The sequence below is a fragment of the Bison bison genome, unplaced genomic scaffold, assembly GCF_000754665.1.
Source record: "Bison bison bison isolate TAMUID 2011002044 unplaced genomic scaffold, Bison_UMD1.0 scf7180017864379, whole genome shotgun sequence".
Lineage (NCBI taxonomy): Eukaryota > Metazoa > Chordata > Mammalia > Artiodactyla > Bovidae > Bison > Bison bison.
The window spans coordinates 2,714,480-2,719,991 of NW_011494951.1; the positions used below are offsets into that span (position 1 = coordinate 2,714,480).

Genomic DNA, 5,512 nt, shown 5'->3' on the forward strand with positions numbered 1-5,512 from the left:
AGCACCGGGAGGCGGCAGTCGGAGCCCCATGGCCTTTGTGGTAGGACCCTTCCCTTTGCCCAGCCCTCTGCTGGTCCCAGGGCCAGTGTGTGTGAGTGTGTGTGTGTGTGTGTGTGTGCGCGCACGCGTGCAGCCTCCCAGGTGACAGCTGTGTGCAGATACGGCTGTCAGGCAGAGGGGACAGGTGGGGACGTGTGTCCTCACGGACAGTCCTGCCGCCCGCTGTCCCGGATGGCCCAGCAGTGCTTTCCCCCAGGCCATTTTCTCTGACTGGCCCTGATGAGGTTGAGTGATCAGTGGGACTGGCGTTCATTTCGGCGAAAGCGAAGCCTGGGGACGAGTAAGAGTGGACCGGGACTGATGTTGACGGCTGTGAAGTACGAGATGTGCGTGTGTAGAGAAAACCAGCGCCGGAGATCACAGAGGATGCCCTTCTCTCATCCCCTTGGCCCCACGGCTGACATCGGGTGGTCAAGGGTTAACGTGGGAGGGAAGGGTTAACGCCTGCCTTGATTTTTGTCCCCGGGGCTGGGGGTGGGGTCGGGGGAGAAGCTCGCTGTGTGATCTCCCTGGCTTCTGGGACCTTCTCGTAGCCTCTCCGGGTACAGGGGGTCGGGACCAGTGTGCTTGTGGGGTGAACCATCTACATTTCAGTATTTCCAGTGACCTGCGGGTTTGAGGGAGGCACCCTGTCTGGCTGGAGTCGGGCAGGTGGATTTCAAAGCAGCCAGGGCTTCCCAGGGGCCTGGCTAAGGCCTGCCTGCTCAAAAGTAGGTGGTGGACTTCCTAAGAATTGGGAGTTTGCCTGCCCTGAAGGCTGCTGCTCGCAGAACATGGGTATTCCTGAACACTCTCCCCTAAGACAGAATAACAGCCCCCTCACACAGCCCAGTGGTAGCAAAGATGGGGAAGCTGACAGGTGCACTAAATTGTGTTCCTTGGGTAGAAGGCGACATGGAAAGTGGCCAAAAATAATCGTTTTGTGTAGTAAGGAAATTACTTTGGCAAAGCACCTTGGCAGTACGTGGAGACTGGAATATAGGCATGCGTGCATGTTCAGTCTCTTCAGCTGTGTCCGACTCTTTGTGACCCCGTGGACTGTAGCCCACCAGGCTCCTCTGTCCATGGGCTTCTCCAGGCAAGAATGCTGCAGTGGGCTGCCATGCCCTCCTCCAGGGGATCTTCCCAAACCAGGGATCGAAGTCGGGTCTGTCTGCACCTCCTGCATTGCAGGCAGATTCTTTACCGACTGAGCCAACTGGGAAGCCTAGAATATAGGCATGCCTCATTTCATTGCATTTTTCTTTCTTTCTTTTTTTTTTTTACAAAGTGAAGCTTTGTGGCTCCCCTGTGTTGTCAGATGATGACTAGCATTATATTTTAGCAGTGGGAATAAGTATTTATATTTATATATAAATATGTTTATATTTACTACATTATTGTATGATCATTACTCATACATGCACTTGGAAACTGCGAAATCCGTGTGGCTCCCTTCACCATTCCGATATTCACTTTATTGCAATGGGTTGGAAACTGAACCTGCAGTATCTCCAAGGCCGTGCCTGTAGTAAGAAAAGAAAAAGGTAAACAGAAAACGTGCCGACATCGCTTGCTACACCCAGTTTAGCCAGTTACTTCCGGAAGCTTCTAATGGACCTAGTGTGCCACTGATAACCCCGGGAGGATGAGCAAAGGCGACCGCAGCTCTGAAATTCAGGGAGTTTTCAGTCTTGTGAAGGGATTAGCAGTGTCTGATTGCACCGTGTGCAAAGGTGAATTGCTGGAGGAGAACAGTGCCTAGCCTGACATGGCAGGGGAGGAGGTGGGGGATGACAGACACCCTGGACTTAATTGTTGTTATTCAGTCGCTCAGTCGTGTCCGACTCTTTTCGACCCCATGTAGCACGCCAGGCCTCCTTGTCCATCACCAACTCCCGGAGCTTACTCAAACTCATGTCCATCTAGTCGGTGATGCCATCCAACCATCTCATCCTCTGTCACCCCCTTCTCCTCCTGCCTTCAATCTATCCCAGCATCAGTGTCTTTCCAATGAGTCTGCTCTTCAAATTAGGTGGCCAAAGTACTGGAGCTTCAGCTTCAGGCTTAATTAGACGTGGTTTTAAAAGAAGACTCTTCTTTTAAATAATCAAGTGATAAACATTCATTTACTATAGAGCTAAGTCTAAACCTGTTATTTCACTAAAAGTCTGGTTTTGCTAATGGCATGGGTGGGCCCATTAGCAAAAAAAAAAAAAAAGCCTGTTATTTGCCAGACAGTGGTTTCTCCCTTGTGTTTTAAATCTGTCATCCTGTCTGTTCTGCTTCCGAAATCAAAACTAATATTTGCATGCTGACCAGGCTTTACAAGTGCTCACATGCAAATGCCAGCTCTGATCGCAGGGTCAGGAAAATCAGAGTATCTTCTAGAACTTTCTTCTGGGATTTGGGATATAGCCCATGTATCTAGTTTTCCTTTTGTCAGAGTCCCAGTGTGAGAGCCGTCGAGCAGGGGCAGGCAGCAGGTGCTGGCCCCTCAGTCATGTGTGATGTGGATACATCAGATGAAAAAGAAAAAAAAAAAAAGAGTGTGTGGACCAAGCATCCTCCCAGCTCCCTCCCAGTTGCCACCTACCCCCTCCCAAGACCAGACTGAACCACTCCTATCTGAAACCATCCCAACTGCCTATCCAGTGACCTCCGGGCTTCTTAGGGACAAGGACCACGTCCCCACGGAAGCTTTCCATCCATCTTCCAACCCTGACGCCTTGAAGCAGCCCAGGTTCTCACTAGAGACGTGCCGGTTATGGGGCAGATTGACGTGGGGTCCCTCCGCAGCTACTCCTAGCTCTCCAGCAGCACTATTTCTGGACTTTGCTTTCTTTTAATTCCCTTCCAGCCGATCCCTTTCCTCCCTATGGTTATCCTTATGTGGGTGCCCAGTGGTGTCCAACTGCAGCCGACCCCATGGACTGTGTCTGTCCATGGAATTCTCCAGGCAAGAATCCTGGAGTGGGTTGTCATTTCCTCCCCCAGGGGATTTTCCGGACCCAGGGATTGAACCCATATCTCCAACTCACATTTCCTGTGTCTCAGATTCTTTACCTGCTGAGCCACTGATGAAACCCTGGAGCTTAAGAATTTCAGAGAAGTCTTCTTTCTTCTTTTAAGAAAGCTTCCGTGAGGGTTGTGAGGATGTCTGCCTTTCACCCACCCTCCGTCTTCCCCACATCAAGTGAACATAGGTGGTCAGCACGATTCTGTGTGTTCTTTGGCCACTTCTGTGGCGCCGTCAGTCTTTTCTAGGAACCACCACTCACCATAGCCTCTGTTCCATTTCAAGGTGGGGTCGCTCCTCACGCACATGCATCTTCTTTGTTACACACAATTGCACACACAGAGCCACCCCTGTAGCCTCTTTTTCTTCTTCTAATTTTAGCTGTGCGGGGTCTTTGTTGAGGCGCATGGGTTGCTGTGCATGCATGGGCTTAGTTGTCCCGCAACATATGGGATCTTAGTTCTCTGACCAGGGGATCAAACCCATGTCCCCTGCATTAGAAGGCAGATTTCTTAACCACTGGACTGCCAGGGAAGTCCCCTCCTAGGCTCTTGAGCAGCCAGAACAACCACAAGAGGGAAATGAAGCCCCAGCAGATCAACAGTTACTTAATCCACATATGTTTGCCCCTGGCCGGCATGTTTGTTTGGAAGCCTGTGGCTCCGGCTGGAGTTTTAAACACTTCAAGCCTGGTAACAAAATGCCCCAGAAGGTTCTGATTCACGAGAAGCGTGCCCCTTTTGGCCCAGAGCTTAGGGCCCGCCCAGCCTCCCACCCCACTACCAAAGCTCAGTAGGCACCTCCCGCTGCAGGTGTCACACTCTGTAGGCAAACACAGCAATGGTTTGGACTTAAGCCTTCACTTTCGGCCTCTTTGGTCAACAGAGATCCAGAGGATGTAGACAAATAGCAGGTAGCAATAGTAATAAAAATGTGAAAGGCAGATTAGGAAAGGATTTTGCTTATCAGTTCAGAAAACTGACTGTAGCAACTTTTGTACCCTCTGTAGTGAGAGGGAAGTGAGTCAACAAAAGCTACCTGGAGCCTTAAGAGGCCCCTTCTGAGGGCCAGCACTAGAGCCAGGAAGCCCCTGGGTGTGTCAGGAGGCTGTGTCCCCACGCGGCTGGGGTCCAGGGGACACTGGAGACCAGAGCCCCCGACAAGTCTTGTTTTCCACTGAGCCACCTCCTCCTGTTAGCCCTCCTCGTGATGAAGGTCCAACCACTTCTGGAACAAAACTCAAAAGTTCCTCCTGCCCGGGTTCAAGCATCACCCCAATGCTGCCTGTCCCAGTCGCTCATCCCCTGTTAATGCCAGTGGAGCCCGCAGCGGGCTGTGCCTCTGCGGGGACCGTGGGTCATCGTCGCCTCAGCAGCGGGCATGGCTGTTGTTCTGACTCCGCCCCCGGTATCCCCCCACCCCGGGACCCTCTGCTCCCTGCCCAGTCCCTTGTTATCTCCGTGCTGCTCTGGGTTCCTGCCTGCCCACCCAGCTTCCGGTGTCCAGACTAGGGTGGACTTGAGAGAGCCCAGTATTCATTTGGTCACTCATTCGAATATATGTATTTAGTTATTCATGATGGAACATTTCCAGCCTCCAGAGAAGGAGGGAAAATGGAGGAACGGTGTCCATTTTCAGGCTCAGTGGTGAGAAGAGCTCTGCCAGTCCTGTGGACAGAGGAGCCAGGCGGGCTACAGTCCACGGGGTCGCAAAGAGTTGGGCACAACTAGCAATGAACACTTCCACTTTTGCTTCACTTTCTGCCAGTGTCTGAGCTGCTTGGTGCCAACAGGGGGGTGCAGACACCAGTGCGCCCTCCCAGGGCAAGCCACTGAGGTGGTTCTTTAAACTGTGGTAAAATAGGGGATGAGATGGTTAGGTAGCATCACCGACTCAATGGACATGAGTTTGAGCCTAACTCCGGGAGATAGTGGAGGACAGAGGAACCTGTCAGGCTACAGTCCCCAGGGTCACAAAGGGTCGGACACAACTTAGCAACCCAACCAGCCCAGCAAAACAGATGAAACGTAAGACTTACCACCTTACCCATTATTACCCGCACTCTTCACTGGACTTAAGCTCACTCACACTGTTGAGCAGACCATCGCCACCTGCATGTCCAGAACTTCCCAGCGTCTCCAACCAAACCTCTGTCCCTTTTAACAGCTGGCCACTCTGTCTGCCCCCCTAGGGCTGGCGCTCCCCCAACTTCCCCTCCCTGCCTCTCTCCAGTGACCGCTCCGGGTGCCTCACGAGCAGAATGACACGGTGTTCCTCCCTTGTGTCTGGCTTGTTCGACAGCCGAGCGAGTTTTCCTTTGCGATGCTGGGCCGTGGGGAGCGCTGTGGGGGAAAGGGCAGGACGGGGGGTCGGAGGGGGCAGAAGGAGGCGCCGTGTGGACCCTGAGGCAGGTCCTTCCAGACAGATGGTGGGCCCAGGCCCTGGGGGGGGGGG

General features: G+C 52.7%; 1 protein-coding gene across 1 annotated transcript in view; it reads left to right on the plus strand.

Moving 5' to 3' along the window:
* Positions 1–5,512, plus strand: part of LOC105001096 (5'-AMP-activated protein kinase subunit gamma-2-like) — a 192,516-nt gene that overhangs the window by 128,475 nt on the left and 58,529 nt on the right. The window lies entirely within an intron of this gene.